The following is an 18,637-nucleotide window of genomic DNA, read 5'->3' on the forward strand; positions in this document are numbered from 1 at the left end:
GTGGACGGGACAGGGAGGGAATAAGGCTCATTAGAGGTGTGCCAGGGGGAACAGTGTCAGGGCCGGGTGAGCAGGCAATGGCCCAGCTGAAGTGCATCTACACTAATGAACGCAGCATGGGCAACAAACAGGAGGAGCTGGAAGCCACCATGCAGCAAGCTAGCTATGACTTGGTTGACATCACTGAAACATGATGGGACCATTCCCATGACTGGAGTGCTGCAGTGACTGGCTATAGGCTCTTCAGAAGGGACAGGCAGCACAGAAGAGGTGGTGGTGTGGCTCTCTATATTAGAAAGTGTTTTGATGTTGTGGAACTCGAGGCTGAGACTGGGAATGATAAGGTTGAGTCCCCATGGGTTAGGATTGGCAGGAAGGCCAACAAGGCAAGCATCCTGGTGGGGGTCTGTTACAGACTGCCAAACCAGGATGAGGAGACGGATGAGGAATTCTACAGGCAGCTGGCAAAACTTGTGAAATCGTCAGCTCTTGTCCTCGTGGGGGACTTCAGCTTCCCAGATATATCCTGGAAATGCAATACAGCTCAGAGGAAGCAGTCTAGGAGGTTTCTGGAGAGCGTGGAAGATAGTTTCCTGACGCAGCTGGTTAGTGAGCCTACCAGGGGAGGTGCCCCACTGGAGCTTCTGTTCACAAACAGAGAAGGACTGGTGGGAGATGTGGTGGTCGGGAACTGTCTTGGGCAGAGTGACCGCGAAATGGTAGAGTTCTCTATTTTTGGTGAAGTCAGGAGGGGATCCAGTAAAACTGCTGTCTTAGACTTCCGGAGGGCAGTCTTTGAGCTGTTCAGGACACTGGTTGGCAGAGTCCCTTGGGAGGAAGTCCTGAAGGGCAGAGGAGTCCAGGAAGGCTGGGCACTCCTCAAGAAGGAAATCTTAAAAGCTCCGGAGTGGTCTGTCCCCACGTGCCCAAAGATGAGCCAGCATGGAAGAAGACTGGCCTGGCTGAACAGAAAGTTGTGGCTAGAGCTTAGGAAAAAGAAGAGGGTTTATGATCTTTGGAAACGAGGGCAGGCTACTCAGATGGACTATAAGGATGCTGTAAGGATGTGTAGGGACAAAATTAGAAAGGCCAAAGCTCATCCGGAGCTCAATCTGGCTACTGCTGTTAAAGACAACAGAAAATGTTTTTAAAATACATTAACATGAAAAGGAGGACTAAGGAGAATGTCCATCCTTTACTGGATGCGGGGGGAAAGTTAGTGACAAGAGAAGAGGAAAAGGCTGAGGTGCTTAATGCCTTCTTTGCCTCAGTCTTTAGCGGCAAGACCAGTTGTTCCCTAGATACCCAGTACCCGGGGCTGGTGGAAGGGGATGGGGAGCAGGATGTGGCCCTCACAATCCACGAGGAAATGGTCGGCGACCTGCTACAGCACTTAGATGTACACAAGTCGATGGGGCCTGATGGGATCCACCTGAAGGTGCTGCGAGAAGTGGCGGAAGAGCTGGCCAAGCCATTCTCCACCATTTATCAGCAGTCCTGGCTATTGGGGGAGGTCCCAGTCAACTGGCGGCTACCAAACATGATGCCCATCTACAAGAAGGGCCGGAAGGTTGACCCGGGAAACTATAGGCCTGTCAGTTTGACCTCAGTGCCAGGGAAGCTCATGGAGCAGATTATCTTGAGTGTCATCACGCGGCACTTGCAGGGCAAGCAGGCGATCAGGCGCAGTCAGCATGGGTGTATGAAAGGCAGGTCCTGCTTGACAAACCTGATCTCTTTCTATGACAAAGTGACACGCTTGGTGGATGAGGGAAAGGCTGTTGATGTGGTCTACCTTGACTTCAGTAAGGCTTTTGACACCGTTTCCCACAGCATTCTCCTCAAGAAACTGGCTGCCCTTGGCTTGGACTGGCGTATGCTTCATTGGGTTAGAAACTGGCTGGGTAGCCGGGCCCAAAAAGTCATGTTGAATGGAGTTAAATCCAGTTGGAGGCCGGTCACTAGTGAAGTCCCCCAGGGCTCAGTACTAGGGCCAGTTCTCTTTAATATCTTTGTCAATGATCTGGATGAGAAGATCGAGTGCACCCTCAGCAAGTTTGCAGATGACACCAAGTTAGGTGCATGTGTCGATCTGCTCGAGGGTAGGAAGGCTCTGCAGGAAGATCTGGATAGGCTGGACTGGTGGGCTGAGGCCAACTGTATGAGGTTCAAGAAGGCCAAGTGCCGGGTCCTGCGCCTGGGGCACAACAACCCCAAGCAGCGCTACAGGCTGGGAGATGAGTGGTTAGAAAGCTGCCTGGCAGAGAAGGACCTGGGAGTATTGCTTGATAGTTGGCTGAATATGAGCCAGCAGTGTGCTCAGGTGGCCAAGAAGGCCAACAGCATCCTGGCTTGCATAAGAAACAGTGTGGCCAGCAGGGCTAGGAAAGTGATTGTCCCCCTGTACTCGGCTCTGGTGAGGATGCACCTCGAGTACTGTGTTCAGTTTTGGGCCCCTTGCTACAAGAAGGACATGGAGGTGCTCGAGCGAGTCTAGAGAAGGGCAGTGAAGCTGGTGAGGGCTCTGGAGAACAAGTCTTACGAGGAGCGGCTGAGGGAGCTGGGATTGTTCAGCCTGGAGAAGAGGAGGCTCAGGGCCGACCTTATAGCACTCTACAGGTACCTTAAAGGAGGCTGTAGTGAGGTGGGGGTTGGTCTATTCTCCCACGTGCCTGGTGACAGGATGAGGGGGAATGGGCTAAAGTCATGCCAGGGGAGGTTTAGGTTGGATATTAGGAAGAACTTCTTTACTGAAAGGGTTGTTAGGCATTGGAATGGGCTGCCCAGGGAAGTGGTTGAGTCACCATCCCTGGAGGTCTTTAAAAGACGTTTAGATTTAGAGCTTAGTGATATGGTTTAGTGGAGGACTTATTAGTGTTAGGTCAGAGGTTGGACTAGATGATCTGGGAGGTCTCTTCCAACCTAGATGATTCTGTGATTCTGTGATTTTCCTCCTCTACTCTGCTCTCATGAGACCCCACCCAGAGCTCTGTGCTCAGTACTGTGGTCCCCAACATAAGAAGGACATGGATCTATAAGGAGGAGTCCAGGGGAGGGCCACGGCGATGATGAGAGGGCTGGAGCATCTTTCCTATGAGGACAGGCTGAGGGAGCTCAGGTTGCTCAGCCTGGAGAAGAGAAGGCTCCGGAGAGAACTTAGAGACCCCTTCCAGTACCTAAAGGAGGCCTGCAGGAAAGCTTGGGGGGTGGAAACTCTGTCAGAAAGCATAATGACAGGACAAGGAGTAATGGCTTTAAGCTAAAAGAGAGTAGGTTTAGATGAGATATAAGGTGGAAATTCTTTATTCAGAGTGCTGTGAGGCACGGGCACAAGTTGCCCAGAGGAGCTGTGGATGCCCCATCCGTGGAAGTGTTTGGGGCCAGATTGGATGGGGCTTTGGGTAATCTGGTCTAGTGGGAGGTGTCCCTGCCTGTAGCTGGGGGGTTGGAACTAGATGATTTTTAAGGTCCCTTCCAACTCAAACAATTCTGTTGTTTTATGTTTCTGTATATAGGACTGCTTCAAAGTCAAATGAAGCTGTTATCAAAAGTAACTTTCAGTCCAATTATTGTTTTAATTCATATGTTAGACCCAACAAATATTCAGTGCAAAGTTGCCGTCTATTTTCCTTCAGAAATGATTTATCAGAATTTTAGCACAGCTGTTCAAACTATAGTTTCTGCTCATAAACCAAACGCATAAAATAAATTCACCTAGAAATACTGAAATTCTATCATATGTTATGTTTATTTTACAAAATGTCATCTTCCACTGCAAAAACCCATTTTTCAAGGATTCAAGAACATGGCATGGATATCTACACCTCAGAATATAGCCAACTATTATTCTGGGAAATTACATGGTTTGTTGACTGCCACAAAAACATTCAGTTGAACCACTGACTAAAATGTTTTCCAGAGCTACAAGTCATATTTAAAGTCTCTCTACAGGCAAAAATTAGAGTCCTACAAAAAATAAAATCTTTTTAACCACTCAACCTAAACCAGATATTTTGTCTTGTGTTGATACAACTAGTTTATATGACACCCATCCAACTGTTTGTAACACAGTTTTTTTTCTATTTGAGTTGGCATGAATCTGTGCTCTCTCTTCTCTGTAGTAAGAATTATGTAACGGAGCCATATCTAACGTAATAAACGCTTAAAAAAATTATGTATATTACAGGGCATATCAGTTGTATTTAGTGGTAGTTTCATGAACCGAAATCTTATGAATCTTATCTGGTGTCATGAGGTTGGTGTAGAGTGGTTGGATAAAATCATGATTTGCTGTTTTGGCACAAAACACTAGTGTCTGGACAGTATTATGCAGAATACTAAGATGATTACTAAGACCTGAGTACTATAAATTTGTGGCATAGCCATATTTGTATTCCAGATTTTGTGGCATAACATAAGTCTAACATAAGCTCTATAAGGGCTTACTCCATGTTTCTGAATCATATCTAGGGTATAGTTAAGATTAGGATATTGGCATTTTGATGGGGCATCAACAGGTCATGTCAGGGAGGTTAGTGCAGCTTGCATCCTCTACACATTAGTACCATCCTACATGTCAGTCTGACCCCTCCTCGTCCCTTTTATATGCCTGATCCAAATGCATTCAGAAGACAACCTTCATAACTTAGAAAAATTGGATGTCCATATGAAGGCTAAGATTTGACATAGGAGAGAATGTGACTGTAGTTTACATTAAATTCAATACAGAATGAACTAGTTAATGCACTTTTACTTATATCTCTGTTTCTTACATCTTCCTACAGAAACTGAATTTTTTTGATCCACAGGAAGAGCTGCAAAAACATATGAAATTATCTTTACCATCTCTAGACAGCTGACCATTTTCACAGACAGTGCATCAGCTCCCTAATTTGTGAAAGAGTAAAAGATACTCAGATTTTAAACATTTTAATGTCAATTTGGTTAAATTAAGCAGTATATCTGTTATCCCACAAGGCCAATCTAGAATTTCAAATTATTTTCCAATTACGTATATCATTACCTTCTGGAATGTGAAACAGAACCGAGTGGAGTAGGTCAACAGTCAAATTATTGTTTCTTGAGAAAGACCAATTTCCTTGTCATCCAACCTAACCATTAAAGAAAGTAGCTGAATGCACTTCATTAATTATTTCACTGCCTTTCTATATAAATTTATTTTATTTTTCAATGTTTCACTTGTGAAATACAGACTCCAGGATCTTGGTTTCCTCTCCTACGTTCCTTTAAATCCCTATATGCTTCCAGAGTAATAAGTATATCTGGTACAATCAGATGTAGCTATAACTTCCTGCAAACAAGATTGTAGAGTGTACCTTATTACAGAAAATCAGATTTGCTTGAATTTTCCAATCACTACAAATAGAGTCTTCTATGAAACACAAAATACTTCAGAGATGCTGCCTAAATAATTGCTTTAAACCTATATATTCATTATTAAATTCATATACAACAAGATCTTTGGTTGTAATAATTCTGTATCTTGTCCTAGACAAAACAAAACCCAGGAATTTATATCCTCATTAAGCTTTCTGTATGGCTGAAGGCATAAAGCTCTTATATCACTGCAGAAAGCCATGTGGGTCATGTTCTTCCTTTCAGTTTAATCCAAACTGATTTGAACAAACAGAAAAGCCTGCAATAAGCCATCTGTAAGCCAAGTAATTCACTGGGGTTTGGACTGATATGGATTTGAGAGTAAAGAGGAAATCCTGAGACATCTAGTACAAGTTTTCTTAGAAAGTGATCTCTAAGAACCTTTAATTTATTTGGGTTAGAGCACATAGTACAAGATTGCTCACTGTTTAGATTACAGGGAAAAGGTAACCTCTCTAAATTTTTTTAAACTTTGCAAACAACTGAAAATAGGCAAGTGTTGAAACCTGGCTGAAAAAAAAAAGGTTGGGAGCCAGAAAACAGAGGTTCTCTGATGGTTCTCCATTAACTTGCAGTTTGTATAATGAAGGGTCACTCAGGAATAGAACAGTTTTGTCTTCTGAGACTCTTCACAGACTTTTTCTTCACCAGCATTTTTAACACAAAGTTAAAACAATTCTCATTACAATTCTCATTCATATAGCTTGACAATTATCAAATATTTAGCTAACAAATCCAGTACCACTTTTAGTGTGTATTTTATGTACTTGTGAGTGCACACATTTTCGTACAGACTCAAGAGAAATTATTAATTTCTGGATCTAAGCCAATCCTGGTACATATCCATGGAAATACTTTAGAACAGGCATGGACTTAGGCCTCTCAATATACTAGATTTAAGATGTTAAGAAGAGTCTATCCTAAGTTTAGGACACATTACTTTGCTTGTCATAGCTACGATATCAACCTGAGTAGGGACAGATTCTCCAAAATAGGAACTGAAGTAAGCATTATTTTCAACTCCGCTAACCCAGGCCTGTAGGCAAGCTTGTCTGGGAAGATGAATTCTACTAACTGACTGATAACTAAAGAAAAAGCAGTTGTCAACTTGATCTGAGTCAGCCTGGGTAGAAGTGACGGAATTCTTCTATGATATAAAATTTTGACTGTGTTTTCCTCTTTTCCCCAGATTCACAAGGTTGTCATGTCAAGGAACCAAGACATCACACTATAATGGTAAGTACATTTTAGTTAATTCAGAAGCCACACAGAACTTAAGGATTGAGAACTTGTATTATGCACTAAACATCTTAAAGCACTTGTGTAAACAAGGGCTTTTAGGATATAAGTAATAAAGAGAGGAGTTAAGTATTTAATTCACAAGTGCATTAATATGTTGTTCCCTTTAAGCTGTAACATTCAGAAGCACAGTGATTTTATTTCAGCTTATGCTAATTCTACTCACAAAGAATTAAATCTCCTTTTCTTCTGAAAGAGGTCACAGCTAGCAGGTAAATCCATTAGTATTTTGTGCATTACTCTGGTTGTTTAATCCTAACTTTTTCCTCTATAGACTAGGTTGTACATCATTTTTGGCCTCCTAATCAGGTACATGACTCATGTACCTGATCAGTATGTTGATTTCTTGGCATACCTGTAACTTGGAGGAGTCCCAGAAAAATGAAACATTTCTAGGAAAGGTGATTATAGAGCTGTCCTCCACAAGATATCTTTTCCATTCCTGCAGCAATGGCATAAAATGTAACTCCATGAACTGTAAGAGGATACCAATCTTAGGTCTGCTTAGAATAACAGCAAAATAGGTATCTGTCAGCAATATGTTTTGCATTACATTGGACAGAACATAAAACCAGAAAAACAACATAAATCACTGTATGACATAAGAGGCATTGTAACAGTGCTGTAATTTATATCTGTTTTTCACAGTGCTTGACTTCAGTCCTGCTAGCCTTCATTTTCTTTTCTCTGTGGTCCACATTCTGCTTTGGAAACACCTTACTAATTTTAATAGCGATTTCACAATTAACACCAGAGAGAGAGAAATGGCAGCAAGATATGTAAGCGAAGAGCTATGGGATGGCAACAATGAGGTAAGCCAGAAGAGAAAAGAACAAATGTTGATGGACAAAGTTAGGCAATATCAATCTCTTTGTTTTTGTCAATCTCCCCTAGCAAAGGAGAGATGATAAGGAAAGCAATGGAGAAAGAAATATGAATAGAATCATGGAGTGGGGCAGAACATTCTGATTTTGATAAGTCTGCATGTTAGAACTGCACCCATAATTCAAAATTGTTAAGTTTGATCTATCAATCAAATGAAGGACAAACAATAATCCTAGCAAAAAAGTCCGGTTTAAAAACGGGAATATGTTTTCTTCAGGGATGCTACTTCTTGCAGTTTCTATCCCCATTGGGTTTTCTGTTTTCATTCACCTTATAGTAGCACTTAGAGATAGGAATGCAATTGTATCACAAAAGAGGAGAAGTTCTGCGACAAATAATATGGCCTTCAGTTTACTTTGGAGTTATACATGTATCAGGAAAAAAGAAAAAGAAAGAAAAAAAAAGGAACAAAAGAATTAAATGCCTAAATATCTAAAGCAGACATTTAATTTATAGTTTGGTCACACAGAAGTCAATTCCAATCATAGACAATAAAGATATGGTTCTTTTCTAAAACTCTCCAGGATATACTCTGTGCCTTTCTTTAAATTACTCTTAGAGATTATTTTAACAACTAGAAACTAGCATTTCCTTACATATTGTTATTTTCTCAATGACAAGTTAATTTTCACCTTTTTTATATGTTTAACACACATAGCTAAACTTGAACTGTCCTGGTTTTATCTCAGGTTGCTTCTTGACATTACATCTAAACTCATCAAACCATAAACTTATGTCAAAAGAAGCAATTTTGCTTTTTCTCCTGTCCCACCAAGAATTTACTACCACTTCTTCCTCCCTCCCTCCCTCCCTCCCTCCCTCCCTCCCTCCCTTCCTCCCTTCCTCCCTTCCTCCCTTCCTCCCTCCCTCCCTTCCTTCCTTCCTTCCTCCCTCCCTCCCTCCCTCCCTTCCTCCCTTCCTCCCTTCCTTCCTTCCTTCCTTCCTTCCTTCCTTCCTTCCTTCCTTCCTTCCTTCCTTCCTTCCTTCCTTCCTTCCTTCCTTCCTTCCTCCCTTCCTCCCTTCCTCCCTTCCTCCCTTCCTCCCTCCCTTCCTCCCTCCCTCTCTTCCTCCCTCCCTCCCTCCCTCCCTCCCTCCCTCCCTTCCTTCCTTCCTTCCTTCCTTCCTTCCTTCCTTCCTTCCTTCCTTCCTTCCTTCCTTCCTTCCTTCCTTCCTTCCTTCCTTCCTTCCTTCCTTCCTTCCTTCCTTTCCTTCCTTCCTTCCTTCCTTCCTTCCTTCCTCTCTCTCTCCTTTCTTCCTCTTACATTTTCTCTTTTTTTCCTTCTTCCTTTTCTTCGCTCCTCCTTTCCTTCGTTTTCTCTTCCTCTCACACTCTCCCTTTCTCCCTTCTGCTTCAAGGACCTCAGCAGGGCTGGGATGAGAGGCAGTGTCAGTGCATGAGGAGAAAGAAGAGCACTTTGCGAGCCCTGGCCTGGCTCCACACCAGATGAAATACAATGCAGCAGCCTGGTTGTCGTTGCCGGCAGAGGGAGCGCACAGCATTGCTTCTGTGGGGCCCTCTGGTGAAACTACCTTTTGGAAGTTCAGAAAGTGATGGAGTAATACATGTAGTAAGAATAGGATTGCATGTGAAAGTCCTTTCCCATCTATTACGACATCAAAACTGAGATTTAAAATAAAAAATAGCTTAAACTGAATATCTGTTTTCCCCATTTCTGTGTAACAGGTTTCATACTCATCAATTAGAATAATCACTTTTTATTCAACCATTTGGTCAGAATTCAAATGTAGGATTTGCCATAAGCACACATGAAATCACTTCAAAAGAACAGGGAGGTAACCAAGTAACAGCTTTGGGAGAGCCAAAAGTAGCATTGCAGTGCTTACAACTTCCATAAAGCAAGTAAATTTATGTAAGAAGATGCATACAACCTTACGTGAATAATGCAACATGCACTCAAAAGTCAGGAAAGCCAAATATTAAGCTTTAACTTCCTCAGTTTTAACTCTTCACATTGTATATCCTGTAGTTTTTATGGTAGACCATAAATAACAAAATGATACATTAAGGTTTCCATTTAATAAGAAAACCAGGAATAGAAAATAACACGTGTACAACTTGGCCAAGCAAACACTGTGGAAACAGTCTTAAATTTTAGTGTTTCCTGAGTCTGGATTGAGGATGTTTTAGACCCACATCTGGATCAAATGATGTGACTTGAGTCCTTCTCAGATATGAAACCATGGCATAAGAGAGATTTTTGTACTAAGATAACTCAGCTGCAATGGTTTAGACATTTTCTCAAGTTTGGCAAATTTTGGCATATTTAGACTTAAAAACAACAGTTATACATTTCACCTCCAAAGTAATTCATTTGGAAAAATTACAATCCACTGGAAAAGGAGTGAGAAAATCAAGAGAAAACATCCTGTACTCAGAGAAGTTGTGCTTCTTGAGATATCCACATTTAAACAAGTCTGTGCAGTAAATTGCAACTGATAAGGATCTGTCCTGCATGAAATTGCAACAGCACTACTACATTACTTGCCAAGTTAATTGTTCCTGATTTACACAGGTACAAGTGAGATTAAAACAAGACTTTTGATTAGATTTCAAATTGGATGCCACACTTTCCAAGAGCCAACCTCTTTGACAATAACATCTGCTCTGCCTTCATGGCACTCATAGCAGAAATCTTCCATAGTGAACTCTAGTTCTTTCTTTATTTGTATAAAATAGCTTTATCTTTTCTAGGACTCTGCTAAAGTCTCTGGAACGTGCACCTCTTGTTTGGTTTAGAGCTGTAACTTTGAAAGTATCTACAGTCAAATTTAAAGAAAGAGCAATATAGGTGCACACAAGCATAAGTACAGATGAATAATTGGAGTACATTTTTGTGACCCATGATAACGCAAAAAAATTAGAATGTATCTGGTATACTGTAAGTACACTGTAACATATCCTACACAAGTAACAGTCTTCAATGGCTGCAGAATCCCTGAAAAAGGGTCAGAATCAGTTTTGAACCATTAGACACACACAATAGGCACAGTAACAGTGATGGTCTCAGACGTTATCACAACCACCTTTGCACATCATACTTTCCTCAAAGAGGAGGACTTAATAGGATTAGAAGGAAATATATTTTTCAGCTTCCCAATCCTTTCCCACCTGGATACCAGATGGCCTCCAGGGGCCTAGTGGGTGTTTAAAGTTACACCAGCTTATATCATAAAGTCTAGTACATCATGTGAAGAATCAAATGTATATCTTCGGTCATTCCAGCTGCCAGAGCTATTGGCTATTTTTGTTCTAAGACAATGAACTCTAAACAAAAGGTATATTCCACAGAGCCCACAAGTTTTGCACCTTTAGAACATTGTGATTTGTTTCCTGACAGTCTGAAGACTGTCCAATTCCAGATTACATGTCCTTAATTTGAGCCACTTGCTCTAAAGTTCAGTCACTCACACCTTTGCTCAGATATTTTCCATGGAGGCCAAAGACATTTCCCACATATCCCACATTTCAAAACAAAGGTTTTACTCCTGTTGATCCAGAACCAAAGAGCGCTAGAGAGTTTCATTTGTGTAGTGGACTGGGAGCTTGGAAACATCAATGCTTTTGCCTCTGAAATATTTGAATTAAAGTTCTGACTACTTTCTGAAAGAAATCTGTTTGATAGTTATGAATAACAAGGAGTGTACAAAGCTAAGAAATAGTCACCTCTGAAGTTCACTTGGACCTTTAATTTGTTCTGGAAAGAGCAGTTGCAAGTGTTCAATAAAATTAGCTATTTATTTGACATATTTTGACACCTCTCTCTGTCAGAACCGTAAGGACCTAAGGAACATCTCGTCTAGAACGAGGATGGGACATGCTCAGAGGTGTCTTTCTGAAAGGAGCACCAAGTGCTAGCAGCTTCTTTAGGCCAAAATATTTGCACACAACTTCCCAAATACCAAGATGCCTTATTATATCACTATGTGCAATCCTAAAATATGGTCTGCTGAAAACAAGACTCACACACAGCAGAGTGCACAGCATTGTCCAGCTCATATGTGTCCAGCTGGCACAAGCAAAAATTCCTTCAAAAATCTTCCTGTAAAAGACCACAAATGCAGCCTTAGTTTGTTCTCTGTATACACAGACACACACAGCACACAGATCTTGCCTCCCTTCAGTAAAAGGATCCCAGAGACATCTGGAAAACTGCTATCATTTATGTAAAAATCATGAACAACAATAACAACATTATTTTTCTCTCTTTATTCATTTCTGTTCTAATCAGATATTCTCAGTGACTACTTCCTTTTCTTATCACCACAAAAATTGAAAGGTCCTTGCCAACCTGTCAGCTTGTTGTCCTTTTGCATTTTTCAAACCAACATGTCATTCTGATACAAATCAAAACTTCGTTAACATTTCATGTAAATTCTCTCTAGAGACAGCAGATGTTTTCAGGTGGTTCTATTTCTAAACTATTGATCCATATAAAACACATCTGTGGTCATGCCTGCCAGAGCTTTGTAACTTAATGTGTAAGCACCACTTATACACACTAAAGTTTCCTAAGTGTGCTGTTGGCAGATTACAAGTACAGAGATTTTAACCAAGAGATTGTAGTGTTTTGGCAAAGAAAATATTTGTCTGGTGGATTTATTACACACTATATTTCTTGCATATACTTTTATTTTCCTATATGTTCTGGCAGGGTTTGCAAACTTTCATACAAATTCATAAGGAAAACTAGAATACTTTTAAATGTGGAAATACTGCTTATTTATTCGTTTCTTAAAGTATAACACTCAAAATGACAGCAGAAGGGAACTTCCATGTAGAGGTTCTCACTGAATAATTCTACTAATAATTATTATTCTACTGATAATAGCTAATGCTGTGTGAGTTTGATCCAAAGGGAGAGGATTGTCAAGGAAGAGACACAGACTGTGAAGAACTTCATACTTTGATGAGGTTTTTGCAAGAACTCTATGGAGCCAGGAATGTGCAGTGCATGTCAGGTGTCATTGGTCTGAAGTTCTTTTTTGGATTTTTCCTTCACTTCCTGTCAATAGCATGCCTTTTTTTTTTTGTGTGTGTGTGTGTGTGTTGTTGTTCTCAAGCCCATGAGTGCTTATCCCTTGTGTATGGGCCCCTGCAGGAAAACGCCCAGAAGGAAACAGGGACGAGAAAAAGTGTTGACTCTGCACCACAAAGCCGATATTTCTCCACAGTTGCACGTGGGGCAGCAGCAGAGGAAGCCCTTGCATGTGGGATACTCTGAGATGAACTTAGCTATTAGCTGTCTCCCATCCCCAAGTATCCACTAAGAGGCAGCAGAAACTCAGCATTTTTGAAGGTCTTTGAGTTTTCTGGATCTCTTCAGGAGGCCTATTGCCTCAGCTGAAATCCCTCAGAACTGCTTCATGGCTGCTGCAGCTCCATAAACGCCTGCCCTGCTTCCCCCACACTGGGGGAGCCATATAGGATGTGCCCTAACAACTAGACATATAACTTTCTTGCCTTCTCTTCCCTTTTCTCTCCCTGGTGTGTTTCTCATGGTGTGGCTGCATCTTGCCAGAATGCTTATGCCCTGCAGTTTTCCACCTTCAGGTAGAGGATTGCTGAGACCATTAGGTAGGTCTCATGCATTGTTTCTAGATGCTCCTGGGTGCTCTCACACAGCCCAACAGGGAGCACAAGTGCAGAGATACATCTGAAATCCACATCACTTTCCACATATCACTTTGAGCTGAGCCAGGTAAAGGTGACCTTTCCCTTTCAGTATCTGAGAACTACCTCATCAGTCATGTGCAACATAACCCCCTGAACAATTCTGTAGGATGGTCCCCAAAGTTCTCCACAGCTCCCCTTCCCTCCTCCAGAAAAAAAAAATAAATAAGTAAATAAATACATTAAATAAATAAATAAATAAATAAATAAATAAATTATTAAGTGTCAGCGTCACAAATAATCCAGTTCAAAACAATCTCTTAGTTAATTTGGAAATATTCAAGTAATCACTGAGATGCCTTAAAGATTTCACTTGCTGTCAGTAGGTAATTGTTATAGCTACAGTTAGAGGATGATGAGTGTGCTAGTATATAGAAATATCAAATGCTCATAAAATGTTGTGGAGAAGGAAAAGAACACAATTTTGTTGGCCAGGAAGAGCAGCAGGCTAAAACAACATCAAAGATTTTCAGATTACGTGTTAGAAAGCACTTTCTCACAATAAAGTGTTACAGAACATGTTCCCTGGAGCCTCCGGTACCAGCATGGAGAAGCAGATGAGACAGATACTTCTAGGATAGACAGAGATCTTGTCTGAGTTGGTGAGCTGCCTCTCTGCTCCTTCCAGAGCTGCTTTCTCTGTCTGGAGGGCAGTATCTACAAAGAGAACCCAGCAGACCTATTGCTACTAAATCTTGCTTTCCAGGTTATATGCATTAGTATAAAATCTATTTTATGGGGTCTTTTTGTATTATTTTTAGTGTATATTTATTTTGTTTTCTGCAGTTTTAATATAGCAGAGGGAGTAATCGGTGTAAAATAGACACGTCCAACTCCATTCTTTCAAGTTAGTTGTGGTATGAATGGTTGTCTAGCTATTCAGTATGGCCTGATTTACCTTGCTGCTCTGGTGGGTTAAGTCTATTCAGAACAAACATATAGGAAGAGTCTGTAATTTATTTCTATTTGAAAATGAATTGGGAATCATTAACACGTACTTAGCATGGTTTTCTGTACAATACTAATGAGGTTGCATTCTTTGTAAAGTTTTCTGAAAAGTCTTGAAAAGTTAAAACTGGCTTGTTCAGCAAAACAGCAAGTGAAAGGCAGAAGGAAAGGGAGTATTTTAAATATACCATTGCTTCAGGGCTCCCTAGTGCCAGTGTTTTGGAAACATATTCTGCATTACACTCTCTCTATCCAATAAAAATTGGTGAGAATCCAAAACTCCAATCTTTTGTTTTTGAAAAGTATGCTCCAGTTAGAGCATTTTAGGTAATGAAAAGTTTAAACGTTTAATAATAAGAAGTGTCTCTTTTAGAAGTGTCTCTCTCTCTCTCTCTCTCTCTCTCTCTCTTTTTTTTTTTTTTTTTCCACAGGCACATGGGTAGATGGGACTTTTAAGGCCCCAGTTGCACACTTTTAAATCAGTGGATTTCTGCATCTATCCCAGGAATAATAATAATAAAGAAAAAAAAAAAAGGCAGAAGCAGAAGAATATTACAGGTATGGAGTCTTGCAAGAGAAACTGTCAATTCTGATGGCCAGTTTTTTATGACTGAACTAAAAAGTGATAAATCTCTTTTAGGTTTGCTTTGCCTGAGATGTGAATATGGCAAGTCTCATCACGTTTTACGCAATGAACATGTAAAAACAAAAAATTCTGTCTGTTCCAAGTTTGTATCTTAAGAAAATATAGCTTTTACTGTTGAGCATTTTTATAATGTAAAATAATGCAATTAGTTATTCTGGACTTACTGTGAATAGTCATAATATAACTGCTTCTGCCAGAATCCACTCTCAAATCGCTACTTTGACCAAATACATAAATAAATAATACTTTGCCTCTTAAGTTCTTCCTGTACAAAGCTCTCTTAGAGGCATACCGTACCCACTTTTTACAAGACAGATCCCTAGAGAAAATGAGAGGAAATTTCAAAAGCACTTTATTTCAACAGTTGGCTCATCATAAGCAATTGTCTTAAGTACACTTATTTATCTGAAATCCAGAATCTTAGTAAACAGGAAAGGAAAAAAAAAATATATATATATATATAGCAAAGCTTATATTAAAGCTTCTTTATTGCAGAATTATGATCTATTTCTACGCTTGGCATATCATGTAACTGCTGGATGATTACCCAAGAGAACCAGTCATTAACCTGAATATTTCTACATTCACTTTTTCATTCTTTTATGCCAAAACCCTGATTCTGAATCTAACTAAACTTGTAGGAGTGCCTTTTGAGGAATAGATTAATTCATTTTTACTCCTGCTTAATACATTTGTCCTAACCTGTTATGACTGTGAAGGTAAATAAAATTGCCCAAACCAGTATCAGGTTCACCACAGGGTTCATTCCTGGACAGTTGCCCAGAGTGTCTGGCTGCAAAATCATTACTTTTTTGTCCAACTCGTTAATAAAGTTGGAGTTTTCAGTCTGTATTCTCCCATTATGTTTGGGCTAAAGGACAAGGACACATATTGCTCTTTTGGGTGGCCTTTGTAGCAATACAAAGTTAGATCAGGAGTCCATAAAGGTTTGCTTTGCCTGAGATGTGAATATGTGAATATATGAATATGAAGATGTGAATATTGGGTGGCCTTTGTAGCAATACAAAGTTAGATCAAGAGTCCATAAAGAGCAAAAGCAGAACCAACAATAAATAGGAAAGGTATCATTTATCTCTTTCAGAGTAATTTTTACAAATTAATTTTAAGAGTGGTTGCTGGAACATGAATTAATTACTGGAGAGGCTCTTTCCTGTAATTTATGAGCTACAACTCCATAGTGGCTGAACACACTGCTCTTGGTGGAGAAGCTGTACTTGGAGCATGAGCTATTCCTCAGAAAAAACTTCAGTGCTCCCCACACCCTCAGGAAGTGGGGAGAGGGACACCAAGCCATCTCCTCAACTTTCTTTCTGAGCTACTGACAATGATCAACTACACTGATCGCCCTGCTGAAAAGGAGACTAACAAGTATTTCTTCCGTGAGCAACCATCAATTGTAGCCCTTCTTTTCTAATCTGCCCTGTCAAATCTGCAATCCACATGCCTTGGTATGGCCAGAGCTGTTGTTGAAGCTGTCTGCCCAGTTCAAATGCCAAGTTCAAATGGTGGTATTATGCTTTCCATACTACTGCTTAGTTTTGCTGCTTGTTAGAGGTGGTAAACTACATTAGATTATCCATTAGATGGTTTTGAGGAATTTGATGATTGGAAGAAGAATACATGATGGTGAAGGCAAAATAGTAGTAGTAGTAGTAGTAGTAGTAGTAGTAGTAATTTTCCATCTGGTTTGTTGTCTGCTATATTTTCATTGTTTAAAAGAACTGCATATTAACAGAATTTTGGAAAATGAATGTATTTTAAAACTATTGTTCCTAGATACTATTTTAGAAATGTAAATATTTTAAAATACAGTTTCGTTTATAAATATCTTACTAATTTATACTATAAAAATATTACATATTACAACATGTTATAAATTGTCATTTATCTTTATTAAATTATATATAATATAAAATTATTTTAAAGGATGTCCTTCCAACATCATTAGTAATTCCTTCTCATAATATGATCCTTCCTGGAAAAGTTTATACCATGCAAACCTCATATTTTATTCTATTGTATTTATTCAGTGTCACTAAAAGCACAGAGTGGGAGATATCAACGTATTAATTAATTGTATTCCTTGTATATAAGTGCAGAAGTGTTTTTTTTCTAGTTTTTCTAACAACAACAAAAAAAACTGTCTAACTTTTTGAAAATATTCTATGATTTTTATCCACCACATTACTGTTTGGCAACTGAGCAGACAAGGGCAACGTAGTAACCAGGTAAATATCATAGTAATACTTGAAGCAATTGTGTTTATGACAATATTTTCATTATTAATAGGAATGTAATCATGAAATTGCAGATATTAAACTATTTATGTGGCCTTTAAATTTTTCAGAAAGATCTTGCCAGTGGTCAAGATTTCACAATCACTATCTAATAATTTCTTACACAACTAGATAAAGTTGATCCAAGACATAGCACTATTGCTGTTGAGCACTGAACCATCGTTTGGAGCCAGATATATGTTATTCCACCAACAAAATCATAAATAACTCTTTCCTGTGCTGGGTTCCCTCTTGGACTATTCATTTTCCTATGGATGTCAGATGCTACTCCTTGGAAATCATTAGAACAAATGAAAACTTGTTGTACTGTAACATTTACGGTAGATATGCTGAGTAACACAAATTTTCACCAGGTACAGACAGTCACCTCTGGAATTTAATGACAGAGAGCTAATGGCTTTCAGTCATTTTCAGAATGAAAATCGTCAGCTGATGCAGGTTAAATAGTCCCTGTTTCCCAAGCTATGGCCCAAAGTGATGGGTCTGAACCGCTTCCAAACAAAAAGTTATCTCCAATAGAAGACCAAAATCTATCTCCAATAGAAGAATAGAAGAGAGGTATTTCTGAAGAGGAATTTATTAAAGCTGGTTTGGAATTTTTGATTTTTTTTTTCCAAGCAGAAAATTCTATTTTCTTAATAAAATAAAAATAAAATAAAATAAAATAAAATAAATCATTTTCAGAGGTAACGTGTGTGTGTGTGTGTGTGTGTGTGTGTGTGTGTGAGTGTGACTTGGGACAAAAACTTGACAGTTTCTCAATCCAGATCTAATTTTAATTAGCTCTAAAAGGCGTGGCACTGTCTTATTTCAATAAAAATGTTGAGTAACACTTGAATTTTACTCCTACCTATTCATTCATATGCTTGACTATACTCCTAAAAAGTTATTAGATTTTGTGCCATGCATACGTAGCAAAAAATAAAAGTATATGCTTTTCTAATAGAAAACATAACAAAGACCCATTTTTGTTAACCTGAAGCTATAAGTTAGTCACCATATAGAAAATGTGTGTGGGAGGCATTCAGTTAATCTAGTTAAATACTAGGAACAAGTACTTGATCTCAGGAAATTTTAGGCATGACTGAAAGAAAAAACAACAGAAACCTCTATTATATTAATAGAAGGAACCTGGGAAAAAATGGATGAAGAGCTGCTAGTACAGGACATGAAACCAGAGATGGCAGAAATAACAAACAGCTACTGTAACTGAAAAGCAAGCGTAGGATTTAGAGGAACAGACAAACACAATGATGAAAGTGCCAAATTGTACACTAGTGATGACAGAAATCAGTGAATAAGTGAATAAGATCTAACATAAATGAAACAAAATTGAACTGAGTCAAAAATTCAGTCTTTGATGAATAGTGATAGTGCAAATTTATTGGAATTAACTTCTGTTAAAATAAATAAATTTATGTGAATCCTTTAGATTAGATTTCAATATAAAGA

Source organism: Anser anser, assembly GCF_964211835.1.
Source record: "Anser anser genome assembly, chromosome: Z".
Classification (NCBI taxonomy): Eukaryota; Metazoa; Chordata; class Aves; order Anseriformes; family Anatidae; genus Anser; species Anser anser.